Here is a 27,921-nt window from a genome sequence, read left to right on the forward strand (position 1 = left end):
TTTCATGGCTGCAGTCACCATCTGCAGTGATTTTGGAGCCCCAAAAAATAAAGTCTGACACTGTTTCCACTGTTTCCCCATCTATTTCCCATGAAGTGATGGGACCAGAAGCCATGATCTTAGTTTTCTGAATGTTTGATTAGATCCTCTTTATTTTGCTTTCATTTCTCTTGCCTTATAAGCCCAACCCAAAAAAATATTGCACAATTTATGTCAAAGAGTGTTCTGCCTATGCTCTCTTCTAGGAGTTTTATGCTTTCAGGTCTTACATTTAGATCTTTAATCCATATTGAGTGTATTTTTGTTTTTGGCTTGAAGAAATGTTTCTAATCTCATTCTTTTTCCTGTATCTGTCTAGTTTTCTCAGCACCACTTATTCAAGAGGCTGTCTTTTCTCCCTTGTAATTTCTTGCCTCCTTTGTTGGAAATTAATTGATGATAATCATGTGGGCTTATTTCTGGACTCTCTGTACTGTTGCATTGGTCTATGTGTCTATTTTTGTATCAGTATCATGCTGTTATGATTACTGTGGCTTTGTCATATAATCTGAAGTCAGGGAGCATGATATCTCTGGCTTTGTTCTTTTTTCCTTTAATTTGCTTTGGCAATTTGGGGTCTTTCATGGTTCTATATAAATTTTAGGATTATTTGTTATAATTCTGTGAAAAAGGTCATGCATAGTTTGATAGGAATTGCATTAAATCTATAAATTGCTTTGGCAAGTAGGGACATTTTAATAATAATTCTTCCAATTCAAGAACATGGGATAGCTTCCCTTTTTTGTATTATTTTCAAATTTCTTCATTAATGTTTTATAGTTTTCATAGTATAGGTCTTTTACCTCCTTGTTTAAATTTATCTGTGGGTATTTTATTCCTTTTGATGTGATTGTAAATGGAATTATTTCCTTAATTTCTCTTTCTGATAGTTCATTATCAGTATATAGAAAAGCAACAGACTTGTGTATATAATCTTCTATACTGCAACTTTTCTGAATTCATTTATTCTATCATGTTATCTGTAAATAGTGATAGTTTTACTTCTTCCCTTCAAATTTTGATACCTTTTATTGCTTTTTCTTGTTAGATTGCTGCAGGTGTGACTTCCAGTACTATGTTAAATAGAAGAGATGAGAGTGGGCACCTTGTCTTGTTCCTGAATTAGAGGAAAAGCTTTTAGCTTTTCACTGTTGAGTATTATGTTAGTTGTGTATTTGCCACATATGGCCTTATTTTGATGAGATAGTTCCCTGTATGCCCACTTCCTGGAAATTTTGTTTTATTATTAATGTGTGTTGAATATTGTTGAAAGCTTTTTCTGCATCTACCTGCCTATGGTTTCTTTTTTTTTTTTTTTAACTTTATATAATTGTATTAGTTTTGCCAAATATCAAAATGAATCTGCCACAGATATACACGTGCTCCCCATCCTGAACCCTCCTCCCTCCTCCCTCCCCACACCATCCCTCTGGGTCGTCCCAGTGCACCAGCCCCAAGCATCCAGTATTGTGCATCGAACCTGGACTGGCATCTCGTTTCATACATGATATTTTACATGTTTCAGTGCCATTCTCCAAAATCTTCCCACCCTCTCCCTCTCCCACAGAGTCCAAAACTGCCTATGGTTTCTATTCTTCAATTTGCTGATATGGAGTATCACATTGATTGATTTGTATATATTGAACAATTCTTGTATCCCTGGGATAAATCCCACTTGATCATGGTGTTTGATTCTTTTAATGTGTTGTTGGATTCAGTTTGCTACTATATTTGTTGAGGATTTTGTGCCTATGTTCACCAGTGAAAATAGCTTTTACTTTTCTTTATTTTTTTTTGTAATGTCTTTGTTTGGGTTTGATATCAGAGTAATAATGGGCTTGTAGAATGAATTTGGCGAAGAAGGCAATGGCACCCCACTCCAGTGTTCTTGCCTGGAGAATCCCAGGGACAGAGGAGCCTGGTGGGCTGCCGCCTATGGGGTCACACAGAGTTGGACACAACTGACGCGAGTTAGCAGCAACAGCAGCAGCAGCAGAATGAATCTGGAAGTATTCCATCCTCTTCATTTTTGGGGAGAATAATTTGAGAAAGATAGGTATTAGCTATGTTTGGTATAATTCCCCACTGAAGCCATACAGTTCTGGACTTTTGTTTGATGAGAGTTTTTTAAATTACAAATCAAATTTCACTGCTAGTGATTGGTCTGTTCTGATTGTGTATTTCTTCCAGATTCAGTCTCAGAAATTTGCATTTTTCTAGAAATTTGTCCCTTTCTTCTAGATTATCCATTTTGTTGGCATGTAACTGTTCAGTTGATTAAGTGCATGTCTGTGGTATCAGTTGTTATTTTTCCTCTGTCATTTCTTATTTTCTTTATTTGAGTCCACTTTTCTTGATGAGTGTGGTTAAAGGTTTATTAATTCAGTTTATCTTTTCAAAGAAGCAGCTCCTCTTTTCATTGAATTTTTTATTGCTTTTGTTTTCCTTTGATCTCTTTTATTTCCTCTATTATCATTTTCTTCCTTCTGCTGAATTAGGGTTTCCTTTAGTCTTCTTTTTCTAATTCTTTTAGACGGAAGTTTAGATTGTTTATTTGAAATTTTTTGTGTCCTTTGTTTTCTTCTTTCTACCCTCACTTTCTTGTGATCTTTCTTTTGTCCAAAATGACTTTGTCCTTCCTCTATAACAATAAATCTCTCACAGTTTTTTTAGATAATTGTATGACTCTATAGTTCCCTTCATTTATTTTTCACTTATATGTACAGTACTCAGTGGTAAAGAATCTGCCCGCAATGCATGAGATGCAGGTTTGATCCCTGAGTCTGGAAGATCCTCTGGAGAAGGAAAAGACAACCCACTCCAATATTCTTGTCTGGGAAATCCCATGGACAGAGGAACCTGGAGGGTTACAGTCTATGGTGTCACAAAAGATGCAGTCACAACTTAGCGAGCAAACAGCAGTACTTTTCAGATCAGATCAGATCAGTCGCTCAGTTGTGTCCAACTCTTTGCAACCCCATGAATCGCAGCACGCCAGGCCTCCCTCTCCATCACCAACTCCCGGAGTTCACTCAGACTCATGTCCATCGAGTCAGTGATGCCATCCAGCCATCTCATCCTCTGTCGTCCCCTTCTCCTCTTGCCCCCAATCCCTCCCAGCATCAGAGTCTTTTCCAATGAGTCAACTCTTCGCATGAGGTGGCCAAAGTACTGGAGTTTCAGCTTTAGCATCATTCCTTCCAAAGAAATCCCAGGGCTGATCTCCTTCAGAATGGACTGGTTGGATCTCCTTGCAGTCCAAGGGACTCTCAAGAGTCTTCTCAAACGCCACAGTTCAAAAGCATAAATTCTTCGGTGCTCAGCCTTCTTCACAGTCCAACTTTCACATCCATATATGACCACAGGAAAAACCATAGCCTTGACTAGACGAACCTTTGTTGGCCAAGTAATGTCTCTGCTTCTGAATATGCTATCTAGGTTGGTCATAACTTTCCTTCCAAGGAGTAAGCGTCTTTTAATTTCATGGCTGCAGTCACCATCTGCGGTGATTTTGGAGCCCAGAAAAATAAAGTCTGACACTGTTTCCACTGTTTCCCCATCTATTTCCCATGAAGTGATGGAGCCAGATGCCATAATCATCGTTTTCTGAATGTTGAGCTTTAAGCCAACTTTTTCACTCTCCACTTTCACTTTCATCAAGAGGCTTTTGAGTTCCTCTTCACTTTCTGCCATAAGGGTGGTGTCATCTGCATATCTGAGGTTATTGATATTTCTCCTGGCAATCTTGATTCCAGCTTGTGCTTCTTCCAGCCCAGCGTTTCTCATGATGTACTCTGCATATAAGTTAAATAAGCAGGGTGACAATATACAGCTTTGACTAACTCCTTTCCCAATTTGGAACCAGTCTGTTGTTCCATGTCCAGTTCTAACTGTTGCTTCCTGACCTGCATATAGATTTCTCAAGAGGCAGATCAGGTGGTCTGGTATTCCCATCTCTTTCAGAATTTTCCACAGTTTATTGTGGAAATGGTAACTAATGTGCACGTTTTATTTTGTGTCCAGCTTTTTTAAAAAATTGAAATATAGTTGATTTCCAATATTGTGTTAGTTTTAGGTGTACAGCAAAGTGATTCAGTTTTATATATATATATTTTTTTTTTCCTTTAGATTATTTTCCATTATAGGTTATCATAAGGTATTAAATGGAGAAGGCAATGGCACCCCACTCCAGTACTCTTGCCTGGAAAATCCCATGGACAGAGAAGCCTGGTAGGTTGCAGTCCATGGGGTCGCTGAGGGTCGGACACGACTGAGCGACTTCACTTTCACTTTTGACTTTCATGCATTGGAGAAGGAAATGGCAACCCACTCCAGTGTTCTTGCCTGGAGAATCCCAGGGACGGGGGAGCCTGGTGGGCTGCCGTCTCTGGGGTCGCACAAAGTCGGACACGACTGAAGTGACTTAGCAGCAGCAGCAAGGTATTAAATATAGTTCCCTGTGTTATGCAGTAAATCCTGGTTGTTTATCTGTTTTATATTTAGTAGTGTATATATGTTAACCTGCTTCTAATTTATCCCTCCTCCCCCTCCCATGCCTGTGAGTCTGTTTCTGTTTTGTGTGTTGATTCATGTGCTACTTTTTAGATTCCGTATATAAGTGATATCATATAATAATTATCTTTCTCTGTATGACTTCTTTTTTTTTTAATTTTATTTTATTTTTAAACTTTACATAATTGTATTATTTTTGCCAAATATCAAAATGAATCCATCACAGGTATACATGTGCTCCCCATCCTGAACCCTCCTCCCTCCTGCCTCCCCATACCATCCCTCTGGGTCGTCCCAGTGCACTAGCCCTAAGCAACCAGTATCGTGCATTGAACCTGGACTGGCTTTTACTTAGTATAATAATCTCTAGGTCCATCCATGTTGCTGCAGTTGGCAATATTTCGTTCTTCTTTATGGCTGAGTAATATTCCATTGTGTATATATGTACCACATCTTCTTTAACCTTTCCTCTGTCAATGGACACTTAATTTGCTTCTGTGCCTTGACTATTGGAAATAATATTGCTCTGAACATTGGTGTGCATGTATCTTTTCTAATTAGGGTTTTCCTGTTTTCCAGATATATGCTTAGAAGTGGGATCCTTGGAGCATATGGTAGCTCTATTTTTAGTTTTATAAGGAATCTGCATACTGTTTTCCATGGTGGATGTATCAGTTTATACTCCCACCAACAGTGTAGGAGGGTTCCTTTTTCTCTACACCCTCTCCAGCAATTGTTTGTAGATTTTTGGACAGTAGACATTTTGATCAATGTGAGGTGATACCTCATTCTAGTTATGATGTGCATCTCTCTAATAATTAATGATGTTGAGCATCTTTTCATGTGTCTCTTGGGCATCTGTATATCTTTGGAGAAATATCTATTTATTAATAGGTCTCCTGGCCATTTTTTGATTGGGTTGTTTGGTTTTTTGTTATTCAGTTGTATGTGTTGTTTGTATATTTTGGTAATTAGCTCCTAGTCAGTTGCATCATTTGCAAATACTTTCTCCTAGTCTATAGGTTGGACTTTCATATTGTTTATGGTTTAAGGAACCTCCATACTGTTTTCCATAGTGGCTGCACCAATTTACATTCTCACCAACAGTGTAGGTGGGTTCCCTTTTCTGCACACCTTCTCTAACATTTATTATTTGTAGACTTCTGATGATAGCTACTCTGTGTCCAGCTTTTAAATTTTTTGCCTTAATATTATTTCATTTGCACATGAGCATTATCAGTATCCTCACATATGGCTCAATATTCTCTCTCATTTAATCTTATAAAATGCTTCAGAAAGAGATTACATTATCAGTCAAATACTGTCTTTCTGTAACACATATATATTCCTGACTAAGAGGTAATTTGCCCACTGGAAATGCTAATCAAAGTAAATCATTAGGGAGATAACTGATCAGGAATGTGGTCTGCACAGATGTGGAACCCCCAGATATGGAGGACTGACTGTATTTACTGAAAAAAGCCCTGCATGTAATGGACCTGCACAGTTTAAATCCACACTGTTCAAGGGTCAACTATATATGCTTAAATAGAACAGGTCCATGAAATAAAATGACTTGATTACTTTGGGGCACTCTACTGTGACTTTTAAGTGTTATTTGACTAAATTAACAATTTTTAACATAGATGTTTTTCTATTGCATAGATGCTACCTAATTTGTGTACAGAGGTAAAGCCACAATCTTTTACAATTTGAGAAGTTACATATATAGAGAGAACAGTTCTCCTTCTGCTTTCAGTTGTAGTCAATAATCTTCTTTATTCTCCAGATGGTACAATCTAGCCTTTAGCAGTACAATATTGTTTTGAGTTATTTGCTTGCTGGTTGCCCTGGGGATTAAAATTAGATCATAATTTAAAACAACCTAATCAGATTAATATTAACTTAATTTCAATTGTATACTTTGCTCCATTGTAGCTCCTTTCCCTCTTCCTCTTTCGTGCTGTTATTGTCATACAAATTACACCTTTATTAGGCATTATACTATGCATATATTGTACATTATATTTACTATACCTTATAAACTCATCAATACAATTTTATAATTATAGCTCTATGCTATAGTCTTTTAAACTATATAGGAGAAAAAAAGTTATTAGGAAAAATACAATTATACTGTCTTTTATATTTACTTATATAGTTTCCTTTACTCTTGTGCTCTTTATTTTTGTACTGAGGTATGATTGACATAAACAAAGCTTGCACATATTTAATGTGTACATCTTGATGAGTTTGATAAGTATATACCTGTGAAGCCATCCCTATATATAATACCATAAACTGAACTACCACTTGTAAAATTTTTCTCCTTTTTATTTCTTTATGAGCATAAGTAAAACTATGTACCCTTTAATCAATGTATCACATGGAATTGAGTTACTGTCTAGTGTACTTTCATTTCAACCTGAAGGACTCTCTTTAGTATTTCTTATCAGGTAGGTCTGCTAGTGATGAATTCTCTTAGTTGATGTTTATATGGGAATGTTGTAATTTCTAATTCATTTCTGAAGAATGTGTGAGTTGCTCAGTCGTGTCTAACTTTTTGCAATTGCATGGACTGTAGCCCGCCAGGCTCCCCTGCCCATGAAATTCTCCAGGCAAGAATACTGGAGTGGACAGCCATTCCCTTTTCCAGGGGATCTTCCCAACCTAGGGATCAAACCCAGGTGTCCTGCATCACAGGCAGATTCTTTGCCATCTGAGCCAAAAGGGATGCCCTTCTGAATAGTTTTGCCAAATATAGGACTCTTGGTTGACTGTCTTTCTTTTAGCACTTTGAATATGTAATCCCACTGCCTTGTGGCCTTGATGGTTTCCAGTATTTGGGGCAGTGTTTGACAATAACTCTTTTAAAGAGATAGAGCTGGAACAAAATCACTGGTTTACAGTGCCAAGCTGGTAGACTGCTGGGAAACTCATTCCAAGGGGTGATGCAGCAGTCTGCAGATGTGGCTCATGTCAACTGAAGCCTAACATCAAGTAGAGGTTTGTTCCCTCGGGTGTTCAGCTCTACCTAAACGTGTCAGACAACCTTCCCAAAGGATGAAATATTTTGAAATGAGTTGGCATTCACCAAGGAGACACTTTGTAGGTGAAAGAAAGTCAAAGTGAGGAAGTCACATGTGCAAATCAGACTTCAGAAAGGATGTGGTCTGATTGGGAAGTTCAGCTACAATGCAGGAGGAATGCAGGGCTGGTGAAAATGGTAAAAGGTTGGTAGTGACATTTTAGTGGACCTTTTAGATGACCCCTTGGAAAGTGGACACAATACTGATATGAATGGTGGAAGATAAAATCAGATTTACTTTCCAGATGTTTGTGAAAGGAAGGGAATTAGGGACATCTTTGCAGGTTCAGTTACCAAATACTGTAGACCCAATCCCAAATCAGTCTTAAGGACAGCCTGAGGGAAAGAGTAACAGATTCATACTCAGGCCACTCAAGCACATATTTGCTCAAGAAATCAGACAGGATTAGGCCCCCTTACAGGCCAGCAGCAGAGCAATGAACCTACACAGTGAAGTAGACTTAAGTAGAGAAAAGACTTTGTTTTGTCTGATCATTGCCACTCTACAAGTTACCTGACCAGGGAAACAGAACTAAGTTAAAATTTTAAATGAGGGTCAGAAATCTACAGATTTGAGGAAGATGATCATAAAAGGAAGCTACAGAGTAATATTTCCTCCTGGGAAAGGAAGGAATAAGCTTTGAGGTCATATTGAACTAGTTTTATACCATGATCTAGCCACTTTGTCACTTTGTTAACTTCCTCATAGTTGTGAAGGTTAAATTATTGTTAAAATAGTACTTGTGTAGACCACTTATTGTTGTCTATGACATTATAGACACAATAAATTTTTATTGTTATTATTCTCCAATCATAGAATATCTCTTTGGAATAAGAAATGAAGTAAAAGTTTTGCTCAAACAAATTATTTTTCTCTAGCAATTATTTCTAGAACCTATGAGGGACATTGTGCTGTGTGATTAACAGAAACTCCTGCAGGAATAAAAGTTGGTGAGTCACCACACAATTAAATTCAGAATCATGGTGGGAAAGGAAGTCAAAGGAAAACATAATATAATTATCCAATATACAAATGAAACCCTGACAAAATGCAATAGTAAGTCCAATTTTGAAGATAAAATATAAAAGTCAATAACCCACAGGAAACTAGTGTACTATTTAAAGCTGTGTTATTAAAAATTTGAGATTAATTTTCTTAAAGCAAAAAAATAGCTATTCAAAATAGCTTTCTTGACCTTCACTTCCTTCCATTACTATGTTTGATACCCTAGTTTAGGCTTTTATTACTCTTTTCACATGAACTGTGTCAATAATAACTCAATAGTTCTTTATTTCTTTAGACATCCACTCTACCGCTGCATCTTTCTATCCATCCATTCAAAATTTTTTTCATGTGCTGTTTTTCCAGGTGCTGTGTTCATTACTGAGGATCTATTTAAAAAACAGATCTATTAACAGTAAAAACAAATGCCTCTAGAATTGTCTGTCCTCAATAAATACACAGTCTTGTGTTGTTCAGTAGCTCAGTCATGTCCAACTCTTTGCAACTCGACATACAAAAAACTAAGATCATGGCATCCGGTCCCATCACTTCATGGCATATAGATGGGGAAACAATGGAAACAGTGACAGACTTTATTTTCCTGGGCTCCAAAATCACTACAGATGGTGACTGCAGCCATAAAATTAAAAGACACTTGCTCCTTGGAAGAAAAGCTATGACCAAACTAGACAGCATATTAAAAAGCAGAGACATTACTTTGCAGACAAAGGCCCATCTAGTCAAAGAAATGGTTTTTCCAGTAGTCATGTATGGATATCAGTTAGACCATAAAGAAATCTGAGTGCTGAAGAATTGATGCTTTTGAACTATGGTGTTGAAGACTCTTGAGAGTCCCTTGGACTGCAAGGAGATCCAACCAGTCCATCCTAAAGGAAATCAGTCCTGAATATTCATTGGAAGGACTGATGCTGAAGCTGCAACTCCAATACTTTAGCCACCTGTTGCGAAGAACTGACTCATTGGAAAAGACCCTGATGCTAGCAAAGACTGAAGGCGGGAGGAGGGGACGACAGAGGATGAGATGGTTGGATGGCATCACCAACTCGATGGACATGAGTTTGAGTAGGCTTCGGGATTTGGTGATGGACAGGGAAGCCTGGTGTACTGCAGTCCACTGGGTCACAAAGAGTCAGACACAACTGAGCAACTGAACTGAATTTCAAAGAAAATAGTGTTACAGGCACTATAAATTGTATTAAATTTAAGTGTTAGAACATGTAACAGATGTTCAAAAGAGAACATACTTTGTAAATTTGGTAAACATTTTTCTAGAGGCAAGAATACAATCACAAAAATGGAAGACTAGTTCATAAGACAGTGGCCTTTGGAAACTTAAGAGTCAGAAATGCTGGATCTGGCCCTTTTAGGACCAAAATATATCCAGGCAAGCACAGAATTGAACTGGATTGCCTGCAAATTTTTCTAAATAATGATAATAGTATAATAGGATATAGCTATAAGATATAGTGATAATAGGAAGGAGGGGAGGGTTGAGGCAATTGCCCTCATTCATGGATCCAGGGAAGCCAAGCATGGACGGGAAATTTCAATGATATCACATCTCCTTGAGAAACTTTTGCCTCAAGAATAAGGACCAGCTCCTTGGGTATACAGCCTATGCAGTTGCACAGGGCACTTCACTTAGAAGGGACGCTGCCGCTGCTGCTGCTGAGTCACTTCAGCTGTGTCCGACTTTGTGAGACCCCATAGACGGCAGCCTACCAGTCTCCTCTGTCCCTGGGATTCTCCAGGCAAGAATACTGGAGTGGGTTGCCATTTCCTTCTCCAATGCATGAAAGTGAAAAGTGAAAGTGAAGCCACTCAGTCGTGTCCGACTCTTTGAGACCCCATGGACTGTAGCCCACCAGGCTCCTCCATCCATGGGATTTTCCAGGCAAGAGTACTGGAGTGAGGTGCCATTGCCTTCTCCTTAAAAGGGACCTATACTTGGTTTAAATCTCTGTTATCATGCTCTTGGACCTTTTAAATTATTTTTTAATTTTATTTTTGGCTGTACTGGGTCTTCTTTGCTGCACAGGCTTTTCTCTAGTTGTGGTGAGGGGAGGCGACTCTCTAGTTGCAGTGTGCGGGTTTCCAACTGTGGTGGCTTCTCTTGTGGAGCATGGGCTCTACAGTGTGCAGGCTTCAGTAGTTATAGTGCACAGGCTTGGTTGCTTCATGGCATGTGCGATCTTCCCAAATCAGGGATTGAACCCGTGTCTCCTGCATTGGCAGGCGGAGTCTTTACCACTGAGCCCCCAGGGATGCCCTTGAACCCTATTTTAAATAAAACTTTACACTAAATGGAACTTTTGTAAAATATTTTGCCAAGTTTTATGAAAAAATAATTGACATACATTCTAAGTTTAAGGTGTACAGGCTGATGGTTTAATTTATACATATTGTGGAATGATTACCACAATAGGTTCAGCTAATATCTATCCTCTCATATAGACAAAATGAAAAGAAAACAAAATAATTTTTCTCCTTGTGATAAAATTCTTAGGATTTATTCTCTGAACATATATCATATAGCAGTGTTAACTATAGTCATCCTGTTGTACATTACCTCCCTAGTATTTATTTATCATATAACTGGAATTTTGTACCTTTTAACCACCTTCCTCCTATTCCCCTCCTTCCCCCTCCAACCCCCACTCCATGTCTATTAATAAGTCTGATCTCTTTTTCTATGAAGTTTGGTTTTTTGTGTTTTTTTTAGATGCTACATATAAGTTGAGCTCATTCAGCAGTTCTCTTTGATTTATTTCACTTAGGATAATGCCTTTGAAGTCCATCTGTGTTCATGAAAATTGTAGAATTTCCTCATTTTTATGGCTGTATAATATTCCTAGTGTGTATGTCTCTCTCTCTCTATATATATATATACACACACACACATATATATACACACACACACATACACCCCACAACTTCATATCCATTCATCCATTAGTGGACAGTTAGACTGCTTCTGTGTCTTGGCTATTGTAAATAATGCTGGCATGAACATGGGAACATAGAGTACAGATATGCTTTCAAATTAATGTTTTTGTTTGCTTTGCATATAGTCCCAGAAGTGGAATTCCTGTATCATATGGTAGTTCTGTTTTTAATTTTTATCATAGTGGATAATTGAACCTGTGTATTAACCTTTTTGCTTAAGTTAATTCAGGTTGAATTTATGCACATAAAATCAAGGAATCTGATCAATGAATACTGTATCTTCAAAGTTTATAAAAATAAAATAATAAAAAGATTACTCATTAAGATGGGAGAATTTACATTTCTTCATATATTCACTATTTGGAGGAAAGGAAATAAGCTGTTTTCAGTAGAATCCATTATTAAAAAGAGTCCAGATATATCTTAATTGATTCCAGATCTCAGAAACTGAAAACACATTGTTGTAATATGAAGGAATGAATATAAGCTGTAGGCAGATGACATAATTAAACCCTTTCTCTTCTGCTTGTGGATTTGTCTTTGTATTCATTTGAGTAGTAACTATTGCACAAGTGATTATTTCTTTGATAATGTATGCAGATCTTTATCAATCCTTTTTAAAAGTAAATTTCCTTTCCATGAATGGCTTTTCACCTATGAACTAATAGAAACATATGACTTTGATATAGCAGCAGTTTTTGTGTGCTTGATATTAATACAAGAGAGATTTTGGTGTCTTGGGCATTTGATATCCTTAAATTCCTCTCTGTAAATCTCACAGACATTTTCCCTGGCTGGAGTCTAAATCACTGTGTATATCAATAAAGAAAGTCATATTGGATTAGGGGATGAGAAAACCTTGAAGAACTTGCAAAGATATCTCCTTTGGACTATATTTTTTATTTTGTCCCTTTGCTTTCAATTCCAGAGCTTTCAAATTCCTCAGGACTCTTTCCTCATTAACCACCTTCAGTCCAGTTCAAGCTCCAGTGTTAGCTGCTCAGTTGTGTCTGACTATTTGCAACCCCATGGACTGTAGCCCGCCAGGCTCCTCTGTCCATGGAATTACCCAGGCAAGATTACTGGAGTGGGTTGTCATTCCCTTCTCCAGGCCCAGGGAGTTAAGCAAACATTGATAGAGAACCTATTCTTATCAGGGACTGTGATAAGTCTTATATGACTTTCAGCATCTCTCAGGCTCCTCCCACCACCCCTCCCCATTTATGTGGGTCTTTTTGTGACAAACCTTCTATACCTTTTAAAAAATGCCTAATGATGTATTTATCATACTCTTGTATATGAATATCAGCTTGGCTGGTTATATATATCTTGATGAAAGTATCTTTTCCTTCAGTACCTTAAAAACAAATAGGACCTAATTAAACTTGAAAGCTTTTGGACAATGAAGGAAACTATAAGCAAGGTGAAAAGACAGCCTTCAGAATGAGAGAAAATGATAGCAAATGAAGCAATTGACAAAGAATTAACCTAAAAAATATACAAGCAACTCCTGCAGCTCAATTCTAGAAAAATAAATGACCCAATTAAAAAATGGGCCAAATAATTAAACAGACATTTCTCCAAAGAAGACATACAGATGGCTAACAAATACATGAAAAGATGCTCAACATCACTCATTATCAGAGAAATGCAAATCAAAACCACAATAAGGTACCATCTCACTCCAGTCAGAATGGCTGCTATCCAAAAGTCTACAAACAATAAATGCTGGAGAGGGTGTGGAGAAAAGGGAACCCTCTTACACTGTTAGTGGGAATGCAAACCAGTACAGCCACTGTGGAGAAGAGTGTGGAGATTCCTTAAAAAACTGGAAATAGAACTGCCGTATGACCCAGCAATCTCACTGCTGGGCATACATACCGAGGAAACCAGAATTGAAAGAGACACATGTACCCCAATGTTCATCGCAGCACTGTTTACAATAGTCAGGACATGGAAGCAACCTAGATGCCCATCAGCAGACGAATGGATAAGAAAGCTGTGGTACATATACACGATGGAGTATTACTCAGCCATTAAAAAGAATACATTTGAATCAGTTCTAATGAGGTGGATGAAACTGGAGCCTCTTATACAGAGTGAAGTAAGTCAAAGAAAAACACCAGTACAGAATGCTGATGCATATATATGGAATTTAGAAATATGGTCATGATAACCCTATATACAAGACAGCAAAAGAGACACAGATATATAGCACTGTCTTTTGGACTCTGTGGGAGATGGTGAGGGTGGGATGATTTGAGAGAAGAGCATTGAAACATGTATATTATCATATGTGAAACAGATCACCAGTCCAGCTTCAATGCATGAGACAGGGTGCCCAGGGCTGGTGCGCTGGAATGACCCAGAGGGATGGGATGGGAAGGGAGGTGGGAGGGGTGTTCAGGATTGGGAACATATGTATACCCATGGCTGATTCAAGTCAATGTATGTCAAAAACCACTACAGTATTGTAAAGTAATTAGCCTCCAATTAAAATAAATAAATTAAAAAAAAAAAAACAAACACATCATTCCCCTGTCTTCTTGCATCTGAAGATAACTAAGACATCAATATGGTTCTTGGTTCTTTGAAGTTCATCTGCACTCTCTTACTAGAATTTCTCTCTTTTTCTTTGGCCTTTTATGTGTCTTTACAATCTAGGTGTAGTATTTGTAATCAGTGAGTGATTTCACTTTTAATTTGGCAATTTCATCTCTATTATTTCCTCAAATCTCTCTCCCTTCCTACCTTCCTTCTTGCCACTTTCCTCCTCCTTCTCCGCACCTCCTTTCCTCTCTTTTATTTCTCTCTCTAATAAATTTCCTCTGCTTCTCCTAGTATGTGTTGGGACTATTCTGTATTCTGTATTTTTTAACTTTTATTTTACATATGCTATCTATTCTTTCTTTCTGTTTTCAAGAAAGCAGAAAGGTAATTCTATTTGTTGTTCTACTTCATAAATATACTTATTGTAGTCCTTATTTCATTGATCATAGATTTTATGCCCTGATAATTTTAGTGAATTCATGATTGTTGTTCTTGTTTCATATTGTCAAATATATTTACTTATTTACAAGTAATTTACAAGTGGCCTCTTTCTGTAAGCTTTTAGGATTTTCTCTTTCTCCTGGAATGCTGATCACTCCCAATGATTCAACATGATGTAGGTCCCTTTCATTTATGTTCTAGGTTCTTGGTAAGCCATTTAAATCTGGAGATTTATCATTCAGTTTTTGAAATTTCATTCATTGATAATTTACTTTCATCTGTTTTCTTTATTATCTCTTTATGGTACTGCAATTAGTCAGATGTTAGAATTAGTCAATGGCTTACCTATTTTTTTAGTATCTAATTTTCCATCTCTGTCTTATTGTTCTGTATTTTTGTGCTATTTTTTTGCAACTTTATCTTCCAGCCCCTCAGTTTAATTTTAATTCTCAATATCTTACTGTTATTATCAGTAACTCTTTGTTATTTTCAAGTTCTCTAATTTTTTCCCTATTTTTAATAGAATTCTAGTTTTATTTTTTGGATGAAATATCTTCTCATATGCTCTGTGGATATTATATATTAAATTTTCTTTTACTGTATATCTTGTCTTTGTGTCTTCCAATTTTCTTTCTTCCCCAATATTGACACTCATCAAATGCCTACTAATTTAGGGCTGATCTTTTAAATTAAGAGTGAGACACTACAAAAGCCTGTCCTTTGGCTGCCTTAACTCTCGGGCTTTCAGATATCAAGTCTAGCTTTTATTTATAGCTCTCCCAAATGTAAGTTTTAGAACTTTTTAAAAAACATATATTTTTTACATTTTATTTTATATTGGAGTATAGTTGATTAACAATGTTGTGTTAGTTTCAGGTGTATAACAGAGTGGTTAAGTTTTATATATACACACACACACACACACACACACACACACACATATACCTGTTCTTTTTCAAATTCTTTTCCTATTTAGATTATTACAGAATGTTGAACAGAGTTCCCTGTCCTTATTGGTTATCTGTTTTAAATATAGCAATGTGTACATGTCAATCCCAAACTCCTAATCTATCCCTCCTTCCCCTCTGGTAACCTAAATTTGTTTTCTAAGTCTGTCAGTTTCTGTTTTGTAAATAAGTTCATTTGTATCATTTTTTTAGATTCTACCTATAAGCGATATCATATGATATTTGTCTTTGTCTGATTTACTTCACTCAGTATGATAATCTCTGGGTCCATCCATGTTGCTAATAATCCAAGTGGCATTATTTCACTCTTTTTAATGCTTGGATAATATTCCATTGTATATATGTACTATACCTTCTTTATCCGTTCATCTGTTGCTGGACATTTCCATTTCTTCCATGTCTTGGCTATTGTAAACAGCAGTGCAGTGAACACTGGGGTGCATGTATCCTTTTGAACCCTGGGTTTCTCCAGATACATGCCCAGGGGTGGTATTGAAGAGTTGTATGGTAGCTCTATATTTAGTTGAAGCAACTTCCATACAGTTCTCCATAGTGGTTATACTAGTTTACATTCCCACCAGCAGTGTAAGAATGTTCCCTTTTTTTCATACCCTCTCCAGCATTTATTGTTAGTAGACTTTTTGATGATGGCCATTGCATGATGGCCATTCTGTGAGGTGATATCACACTGTTGTTTTGATTTGTATTTATACATCTACTTGATCATCTGGATGGCCCAAGAAGAAAGAAACAAACAGAAACCCAGCACTCATGAAACCAAATTACCATGAGCTTAGACAAAACTTCACCAAATACATCTCATTTCTGAATGGGAAACAGCTAACACTTTCATTTTTGTCTAATTTACTTAAAAGCAAGCAAACAACAAAATACAGGACTTTGTTTTAGTTGCCATAATAACTAAAGTGATACTATTACACTCCAAAATTATCATTCTTTACTTTTAGCGAACTTCCAAATTAATCCACGAAAGTTCCCTAGCTCCTTGAAGATAAAACTCTAATGGAATATGATAAGAAGGCAACACATGGAGGATTCCAAATATATCATACTTTATTGAATCTACAGTGCCATCAATTTCACTGATATTTAAAAGGAAAGTAAATATGGCAGTGATAAGATGGTATTTATTGGAAGATAATTTGCTAGTTCTGAAATTTTGCATTGTGGAAAAATGAGCATTTTATAAAATTAGTGAAATACAGAAAGCCCCAGTTGTCACCAAGGAGCACTGTTGTGGTCAGAGCCTTCATAATAGTGTCCCTGCTTCCTTGTCAAGTGCCGTTTAAGTTTCCAATGAAGTAACTCAAATTAAACTCAGTTGATATTCCTGTATGGAGTCATTTTTTATAAAACTACTTGAGCTGCTTTTGACCACTTTGATCTGAACTAAGAGAAACTGGAGTATAAATTTTATGTAATATAATATCAAACATCCACTAAACCATTTGGGATTTATTTACCAACAGGATGTGGATGTGGTTATAGGTGCTATTTAAGAAATACAGATAAAAAGTAAGATTAGTAGTGCTATATATTTGATACTGCCATTAAAGAAAAACCATTTGAAATGTGCCTAATGTTACATAGGAACTATTCATGACTTTGTTGATATTAGTGCATTTAGGCAACTCAGAATTAAAATAAAACCCAAGGTGCCATATTTGGAAAAAGCACTGCATGGTAAGAATACAGTGTTTGGTAGGCTGTAGTGTCATAGATGCTTTTAAAATTATTTTTATTTACTTTCTTTGTGTGTGGAATCTTTTTTTGTTTCTTGGTTTCAGTTCAGTCACTCAGTCGTGTGTGACTCTTGTGACCCCATGGACTGCAGTATGCCAGGATTCCCTGTCCATCACCAACTCCCTAAGCTTGCTCAAACTCACGTCCATTGAGTTGGTGATGTCATCCAACCACTTTATCCTTTGTTGTCCCCTTTTCCTCCCACCTTCAATCTTTCCCAGCATCAAATGTTTTCCAACGAGTCAGTTCATCCCATCAGGTGGCCAAAGTATCAGATCTTCAGCTTCAGCATCAGTCCTTCCAATGAATATTCAAGACTGATTTCCTTTAGGATGGACTGGTTTTACTTCCTTGCAGTCCATGGGACTCTCGAGTCTTCTCCAACACCACAGTTCAGAAGCATCAATTCTTTCATGCTCAGCTTTCTTTATGGTCCAACTCTCACATCCATACATGACTCCTGGAAAAAGCATAGCTTTGACAAGATGGACGTTTGTTGGCAAAGTAATGTCTCTGCTTTAAATATGCTGTCTAGGTTTGTCATAGCTTTTCTTCCAAGGAGCAAGTGTCTTTTAATTTCATGACTGCAGTCACCATCTGCAGTGATTTTTGAGCCCCCAAAAATAAAGTCTGTCACTATTTCTATTGTTTCCCCTCTATTTGCCATGAAGTGATGGGACCGGATGCCATGATCTTAGTTTTCTGAATATTGAGTTTTAAGTCAACTTTTTCACTCTCCTTTTTCACTTTCATCAAGAGGCTCTTTAGTTCTTCTTCACTTTCTGCCATAAGGGTGATATCATCTGCATATCTGAGGTTATTGATATTTCTCCCAGCAATCTTGATTCCAAGCTTGTGCTTCATCCAGCCTGGCATTTCCATTGATGTACCCTGCACATAAGTTAAATAAGCAGAGTGACAATATATAGCTTTAACGTATTCCTTTCCCAATTTGGAACCAGTTTGTAGTTCCATGTCCTGTTCTAACTGTTGCTTCTTGACCTACATACAGATTTCTCAGGAGGCAGGTAAGGTGGTCTGGTATTCCCATCTCTTGAAGAATTTTCCACATTTTGTTGTGATCCACACAGTCAAGGCTTTGGTGTAGTCAATAAAGCAGAAGTAGGTATTTTTATGGAATTCTCTTGCTTTTTCAATGATCCAATGGATGTTGACAATTTGATCTCTGGTTCCTCTGCTGTTTCTAAATCCAGCTTGAATATCTGGAAGTTCATAATTCACAAACCGTTGAAGCCTGGCTTGGAGAATTTTGAGTATTACATTGCTAGCATGTGAGATGAGTACAGTTGTGTGGTAGTTTGAACATTCTTTTGCATTTCCTTTCTTTGGGAATGGAATGAAAACTGACCTTTTCCAGTCCTGTGGCCACTGCTGAGTTTTCAATATTTGCTGGCATATTGAGTGCAGCACTTTAACAACATCATCTTTTAGGATTTGAAATAGCTCTAACTTTTGTGGTATAGTATACTAAATTTAACTTTCCCCCCCCTTTTTTCTTTATTGAGGAAAAATTTACCGATATAATTGTATATATTTAAAGTGTATCAGTTCAGTTGCTCAGTCATGTCCAACTCTTTGCAACCCCATGGACTGCAGCACACCAGGCCTCCCTAACCTTCACCAACTCCAAAACTCATGCCCAGTGAGTTGGTGACATCCAACCACCTCATCCTTTGTTGTCCCCTTCTCCTGCCTTCAATCTTTGCCAGCATCAGGGTGTTTTCCAATGAATCAGTTCTTCCCATCAGGTGGCCAAAGTATTGGAGTTGCAGCTTCAGCATCAGTCCTTCCAATGAATATTCAAGACTGATTTCCTTTAGGATGGACTGGTTGGTTCTCTTTGCAGTCCAAAGGACTCTCAAGAGTCTTCTCCAACACCACAGTTCAAAAGCATCAATTCTTCAGCACTCAGTTTTCTTTATAGTCCAACACACATCCACACATGACTACGGGAAAAACCATTTCTTTGACTAGATGGGCCTTTGTCTGCAAAGTAATATCTCTGCTTTTTAATATGCTGTCTAGTTTGGTCATAGCTTTTCTTCCAAGGAGCAAGTGTCTTTTAATTTCATGGCTGCAGTCACCATCTGCAGTGATTTTGGAGCCCAAGAAAATAAAGTCTGTCACTGTTTCCATTGTTTCCCCATCTATTTGCCATGAAGTGATGGGACTGCATGTCATGATCTTAGCTTTTTGAATGTTGAGTTTTAAGCCAGATTTTTCACTCTGTATGTAAGTATTATAGTGTAATGATTTGATAGACATTGTTGAATGGCTGAGGTGATGAATGTATTAATTATCTAGCTTTGCTTTTTTTTTAAGTTTTCTAAAAGGTATATATTATATGTATTTATATGTAGCTATACAAAACCTTTTCAACTACACTTGATAAAGGCTTGAGAAAGAACATCAAGAAAAAAAAGAGAAGAGATCGAGAAATTGGAGAACATAAAGTAAATGAATTGGGAGCATTCAATATGAAATAGAAAAATTGAAACAAACTAGATGAAAGTAAAAGATGATCATGTAATCCAGTTGTTTTTAAACATGAGTGCTCATTAGAAACATATCTCGAGCTCTAGAGGAAAAAAGCAATACCTGAGCATTTGTATTTTTCAGACATTTCAATATAATTCTGATATGCATCTGGATTTTAAAAAGTGATTACAGGTTTTTCTATTAGATACCAGTTTTGCTGATATAGAGTTCTATTATTATTCTGTTGACCAATCATGATACAATCATATTAAATGAGTAATAGTTACAGTATCACAATAGCCAGATAAAAAATATAATTAAAATTCCAAACCATAGTAGGAACATGATTAACTTAACAATATAAAATAATTACATACAATTGGGGGGCAGTGGTCAAGCAGAATGATGTTGTAATTGAAAGTGCATTACATGCACATGTTTTCATCCACCTCCCCTGTCTATATCATATGTCTTTCAGTTGATGCATATAATCCATTTACATTTAAGGTCATTATTGATATGTATGATCCTATTAACATTTTCTTATTTTGGGTTTATTTTCTGTAGATCTTTTTCTTCTCTTATGTTTCCTGTCTAGAGAAGTTCCTTTAGCATTTGTTGTAAAGCTGGTTTGGTGGTGCCAAATTCCCTTAACTTTTGCTTTTCTGGAAAGCTTTTGATTTCTGCATCAGACCTGAAAGAGAGTCTTGCTGGGTAGAATATTCTTGGTTGTGGGTTCTTCCATTTCATCACTTTAAATATATCATGCCATTCCCTTCTAGCTTGTAGAGTTTCTGTTGAGAAATCAGATGATAGCCTAATGGGAGTTGCCTGGTATGTTATTTGTTGTTTTTCCCTTGTTGCTCTTAATATTTTATCTCTGTCTTTAATTTTTGTCAGTTTGATTACTATGTGTCTTGATGTGTTCCTCCTTGGGTTTAACCTTCCTGGGACTCTCTGTGCTTTCTGGACTTACCTGACTATTTCCTTTCTGATGTTCAGGAAGTTTTCAGCTATTATCTCTTCAAATATTTTCTCAGATCCTTTCTCTCTTTCTTTTCCTTCTGCCTGTTTGTTTGTTCTTTAGTTCTCGTAGGTCTTTGGTAAACATTTCATGCATTGTCTCAATCTTTGCCTCCACTCTTTCCCAAATCCTGGATCATCTTCACTCTCATTATTCTGAATTATTTTTCTGGAAGGTTGCCTCTGCTTCATTTAGTTGTTTTTCTGGGATTTTATCTTGTCCCTCCATGTGGGACATAAATTTCTGCTTTTTCATCATGATTAACTTTCTCTATTGGCTGTGTGGATCACAATAAACTCTGGAAAATTCTGAAAGAGATGGGAATACCAGAACACCTGATCTGCCTCTTGAGAAATTTGTATGCAGGTCAGGAAGCAACAGTTAGAACTGGACATGGAACAACAGACTGGTTCCAAATAGGAAAAGGAGTTCGTCAAGGCTGTATATTGTCACCCTGTTTATTTAACTTATATGCAGAGTACATCATGAGAAATGCTGGACTGGAAGAAACACAAGCTGGAATCAAGATTGCCGGGAGAAATATCAAGAACCTCAGATATGCAGATGACACCACCCTTATGGCAGAAAGTGAAGAGGAACTAAAAAGCCTCTTGATGAAAGTGAAAGTGGAGAGTGAAAAAGTTGGCTTAAAGCTCAACATTCAGAAAACGAAGATCATGGCATCGGGTCCCACCACTTCATGGGAAATAGATGGGGAAACAATGGAAACAGTGTCAGACTTTATTTTTGGGGGCTCCAAAATCACTGCAGATGGTGACTGCAGCCATGAAATTAAAAGACGCTTACTCCTTGGAAGGAAAGTTATGACCAACCTAGATAGCATATTGAAAAGCAGAGACATTACTTTGCCAACAAAGGTTCGTCTAGTCAAGGCTATGGTTTTTCCTGTGGTCTTGTATGGATGTGAGAGTTGGACTGTGAAGAAGGCTGAGCACCAAAGAATGGATGCTTTTGAACTGTGGTGTTGGAGAAGACTCTTGAGAGTCCCTTGGACTGCAAGGAGATCCAACCAGTCCATTCTGAAGGAGATCAGCCCTGGGATTTCTTTGGAAGGAATGATGCTAAAGCTGAAACTCCAGTACTTTGGCCACCTCATGCGAAGAGTTGACTCATTGGAAAAGACTCTGATGCTGGGAGGGATTGGGGGCAGGAGGAGAAGGGGACGACAGAGGATGAGATGGCTGGATGGCATCACTGACTCGATGGACGTGAGTCTGAGTGAACTCCGGGAGCTGGTGATGGACAGGGAGGCCTGGCATGCTGCGATTCATGGGGTCGCAAAGAGTCGGACATGACTGAGCGACTGATCTGATCTGATCTGAACTTTCTGTAATATGTTTTTTGTTTTAGCTTCTGTGAGACTGCTGCTTCTTGCTTCTTCTGTCTGCCCTCTGATGGGTGAGGCTAAGAGGCTTGTGTAAGCTTCTTGATGGGAGGCACTGGTGGGAAAAACTGGGTCTTGCTCTGGCCGGCAGGGCCTTGCTCAGTAAAGCTTTAATTTTCTGCTGATGGGTGGTTTTGCACTCCTTCTTTGGTGGTAGTTTGGCCTGAGGCAACTCAGCCCTGGGGTCTATGGCCTCTGTGGTAGGGTTAATGGCAAACTCCAAGAGGATTTAAGCCAAGGGGGACCTTCTAGTGTCTCCATCTCAGTGGTGAGCCCTTTTCGACCCATGCCTCCATAGGCTGCCCTCCAACACTAGCAGCTAGTTTGGGTTCAGTCTCCTGTGGGGGCACTGCTCCTCTCCTCTGGGTCTTGGTACATGCAAAATTTTGTTTGTTTGTTTTTGATCTACAAAAGATACACATGACATAAGTATATCTTATTGGCAGCTAAAGCAAATGAAACATTGAGACATGCTTAAAAGGTTAAATTCTTGATAAAATAATGAAATAAGATTTTTGAAAAGTAAACTGCAACAAAATTATACACATATTCAGTAACAAAATAAAATCTGCTGAGCTGTAATTATTTTAAATTAGTCACATGGAAGATAATTGGTAGCAGTGGAAATCAGAGTTGATAGATAAAATAAAAATTAAAGGAATCATGATTGTAATATGGGTGACTTCAGATATAGTATTTAAGTTAAGAACTTGAGATATCATATGAAAAATATTTTTTAAAATTTTAAATAGGTTACTCAAATATTTAGGAGAAAGTGGGACTTATTCTTTGCCTAAGATGTAAATAAACGTAACTCTAATTGTATTTTATTGCTTCTGAGATAAATTTCTCTCCGTCTGTTCTTCCTGTTATCCTTAGGTCTTATCCTTCTGATCCCTCATCTATCTTCACTCTTCACTAAGCATTTGTTAAACTCTCTACTGTGATCTTGATTTTTAAAATATTTTTATTTTCTTTTTAGCCGTACTGAGAAATAATTGTACATCACTGTATAAGTTTAAGGTATGCAGCATTATGGTTTGATATATATATATTGTTAAATGATTATCACAACAGGTTTAGTTAATACCCATCATCTCATCCAGATACTATAAAAAGAAAAACAAAATTTTTCCTTTTGATGAAAACTCTCAGGATCTACTCTCTGAACAACTTGCCTATCATACAGCAGTATTAACTATGTTCATCAGGTTGAACGTTACATCCCCAGTACTTCTTTATCTTACAACTACAAATTTGTACTTTTTGACCACCTTCCCCCAACTCCCCCTCCTCCAACCCCCCACCACTGATAACCACAAATCTCATCTCTTTTTCTATAAGAAACAGAGAGTAGAATGGTGGTGGTGGGTGGTTATTTCCAGGGGCTGAGGGTTGGGGGAACTTGGGAAATGTTGATCAAATGGTAGAGACCTGAAACTGGAATATGAATAAGTTCTGAGGATCTAATGTACAGCATGGTGACTGTAGTTAATAGTGTATTGTATACATGAAATTTGCTCAGAGTGGATCCTAAGTGTTGTAATCACACACACAAAAAAGGGAACTGTAAGGTAATATGTGTGCTAATTTGTTTGATTGCAGTAAATAATTCACAAAGTCTGTGTTTGTCAAATCTTGTTATATATACTTTATACTATTTTTTGTTAATTATGCCTCAGTAAAACTGGAAAAAATTATTCTGTAGTGCAAATCATTTATTGTGGGGATTTTGTTAGGTTGGTTGGTTGTCATAATTTTTATTTCTCTTTTCCCCTCTTTTTCAAATTATGCTCCTGTATTTATAGTTTTTTAAAAATTTTGTATATTTATCATATTTCATTTCACCTTACCCACAAGTAAAGTAGTGGGAAGTTCATGAATACCATCTATTTGCTCTAGTTTAATGTGTGTAAATGATCTTTGATTCTTTGTCACTATCTCTAAGAGTTACTTGTCTCAGAGTTTCTATATGAGAGCTATATACTAAGTATAATATTGACATTTTTTTTTCTAATCCAATTATCTTTCAGATCTGGTGGTGGCCAGAGAAAGAGGGACAGAAGCTTCCAGGAACTGGTATAGGTCTTGAGTGTATTGTCGTTTTCTAGTTGGCCTTAGCAAGTAGTGTTGGAGGTTGTGGGGAGTTTAATGTTTCAATGCATAACATTTCTGAAGAAACATATCTGATTATATTATTTTCATTATAGGTCCAAGGAATGGTAGACTTGATGTTCTAGGACTTTAATAGATTTTTTTCCCCCTTAACTTTCTTTAACTAAAAACAGAGTATGTTAATTTGTAAAATACCTTAGATGGTAAAGCATCTGCCTGCGATGCCTGGGTTCGATCCCTGGGTTGGGAAGATCCCCTGGAGAAGGAAATGGCAACCCACTCCAGTATTCATGCCTGGAAAATCCCATGGATGGAGGAGCCTGATAGGCTAGAGTCCATGGGGTCTCAAAGAGTCAGACATGACTGAGCGACTTCACTTCACTTTAAGTGTTTTAAGTAGATCAACTGATTGTTAACTCTAAGAAAAAATTATTGTGTGAGGGTATTCCTCACATGCTTTAAATTGTTCATTCAAATCTAGGTGAAGCCTGGGTAACTTTGCTTTAGATGGAGACAGCTACCCTAAGTTCTCATGAAACATGCTTTATCAGCTTCTCTCCTGAAATTATATTAACTCTCTTTTCAACCACTGGAGGTAAACATAGGTGAAATCTGTCAGGAAAATTCTCTGAAATTTGGAAATGGGAAAAAGATAACCCTGGGCTTGCCTTTCTGTTGTCTGGGCTATTTTATAGTTTTGTAGGGCAGAGGTTAACTGGTAGAGATAAAAGTCATTTCTGTCTGTTGTAACAGATAATCCCTAATAGTTTATAGTCCTCTTAGACAGTAAGAAGCTTTCTAACGCAGCATCTAATTCTATCTTTTCTTTGGTAAACTATTTACCTAACTTTTCACATGATTTTATCTTAGTGAAAATTCTACCTGAACCATGTTGGAGGTTTCACTGAGATGCCCCAGCTGATGCACCTGATGGAGACAAGGAAATTAAACCTTGTGGGCTGGTTAGTTCCAGGCCTGTCTTCTCCTGGTTACTGGATTGAATTCCAAATGACAACAGAACTTCCATTTTGCTGACTCTTAGTTTTTACTCAGTTTGTTTTCTTCCACCTTTCTGTTGATTTTGTGTTTTTATATTTGTTTCTGTCTTGGACTCAAGTGATATTACTTTCTCTTGGCAGCATCAGTGATTGGAAATTTGGTCTCACAATCTTACCATTTCATGATATATGTTGGATGAATGATAGAGATAGTGGAGAATATAGTTTGTTGATCTTTTCGGGTTTTTTTTGTTTGTTTGTTTGTTTGCTATTTATGAGCTTAAGTCAGTTAGGAGTTTTATACCAATTAGAATGAAGAAAGTCTCTCTGAGATTTTAACTGGAGGGTTTAGTGTTTAATATTGTCCTGTGGCTGAAATTGTGGAACAGAAGGTATAGGTTCTGTTTGTGTCTGTGTACCTGTACTTAATAAAAGGACTTCATCTTGCCTGATGTCAGTGTGAAATGTTTTCCCACTTTGATGGAGAATTATGTTCTCTGATTATATCCCTTAAACATAAAGGAATGCTATTCTGATTTGTATACAGAGATAAAAGATCCCTTGCTGCTGCTGCTGCTGCTGCTAAGTCGCTTCAGTCGTGTCTGACTCTGTGGGACCCCAGAGACGGCAGCCCACCAGGCTCCCCTGTCCCTGGGATTCTCCAGGCAAGAACATTGGAGTGGGTTGCCATTTCCTTCTCCAATGCATGAAAGTGAAAAGTGAAAGTGAAGTCACTCAGTCATGTCCGACCCTCAGCGACCCCATGGACTGCAGCCTTCCAGGCTCCTCTGTCCATGGGATTTTCCAGGCAAGAGTACTGGAGTGGGGTGCCATTGCCTTCTCCAAAAGATCCCTTACAGAAATCTAATATTCTGCTTTAAAAGCATAGGGGGAAAAAAAAAAAAAAAAAACAACCTGACCTAATAATTCTAAATGTAAAATATGTAAAAAAAATATAGAAATTGCTGACTTAAAAACACTTTTAATCTAAGTTTGCATAAGTAAGATGAATCTTTGGACAAATTAAACTAGTAGTTTTGGCTAAAATAATAAGTAGTAACGCTCTCTTTTCCTTGAATCTGTCAGTATGGTTTATAATCCAAGCATTTTGTTTTTGTTTTTTAGTTTTGGGGGTACTTTCTCTTGAAGTCAAAAGTTGATCTGAACTTCTAGGCTTTTTATATTAGTTTACTGATGAAATCAGTTAATATGACTCCTAGGAAACATTTACAATTATGAAAGAGATTAGTTTGTTTTGGGCTAAATTGAATCATTATTCTGACACTTTTTTGTATCAACAGTGAATATGTCTTGTAGTGTTTCAGTTTAAATATAATTTACAAATTTGTAGTAATATTAAATTGAGTTATTAGATAGTGAATAGATGCCTAGATAATTTCCAAGTAAAAGTGAATTCTCAAACATTGATTCAGTTCAGTAACTCAGTTGTGCTTGACTCTTTGAGACCCCATGGACTGCAGCATGCCAGCTTCCCTGACCATCATCAACTCCTGGAACTTGCTCAAACTCATGTCCATTGAGTCGGTGATGCCATCCAACCATCTAATCCTCTGTCGTTCCCTCCTCCTCCTGCCTTCAAAGAGTAAGTTCTTTGCATCAGGTGGTCAAAGTATTGCAGCTTCAGCTTCAGCATCAATCTAACATTGATTAGTAAACATAAAATTTTAAGTTTATATGCTTTTACTGATTATTCTTATATGCCTTACAGTGGCTATGTCTTTGGGTGATGTTAATAAACATGTTCACTTAAGCTAATTTGTGAAGGTATAAAAGTGCTGTATGTGGCTGCAGAGAATAAATTTTCTTAGCCTGTTAAAGTATTTGATAGGGAGTTCTCAAATAATAGACCTCTTAGTATTTTTCTGAAATGGTTCATTTTCTTTATTAAAAGTTATAATTATTGTAGTTGGTTGAGAATATATTAGGAGGAACAGTACCAAGGTAAATACACTTAGTATGTATGGTAATAAAATGTGGTTCTGTTTATCAACAGAAAAAGAGGGTCATTTTGTTCTAAAGGTTCCAGTTGTTCCAGGATGTCAAACAGTTTAGTGAGTGACTAAATTTGATATGGAAAATTGTAGAAGGTTTGAAGAAAGGTAGTTTTTACTTAGCTTAGTATGTAATAATTGAGCATGAAAAGAGACAATGAAATATATTAAAATTTTACCAAAGTTCGCTCATTTTAGATGAGGTTATTTATACAAAAAAAAATAATATTGAAAAAAGAATATTGAAACTTTTACTGCCCAAAATATAAATGCAAGAGTATATTGTGACTTTTTCCTTTGTTAAAATCATTAAGGTATCTTTTAAGAATCTTAACAGGAAGTTATAAAGGTTATTATTTACTTTCTGTAGGTAATCCCCATCTCACAAAAATAGTTGTTTGGCTTTATTATTTTGATTATTTAATTAACAATAAAAACAGCACGGATTCTTCAGTTGTCAAAAAGATAAAGTTCCTTACAACTGTGTTACTTTCTTAAATAATTATTTAACAATATTTTACTGTCACTTTGATTAA

The sequence above is a fragment of the Bos indicus x Bos taurus genome, chromosome X (genome assembly GCF_003369695.1).
Source record: "Bos indicus x Bos taurus breed Angus x Brahman F1 hybrid chromosome X, Bos_hybrid_MaternalHap_v2.0, whole genome shotgun sequence".
Lineage (NCBI taxonomy): Eukaryota > Metazoa > Chordata > Mammalia > Artiodactyla > Bovidae > Bos > Bos indicus x Bos taurus.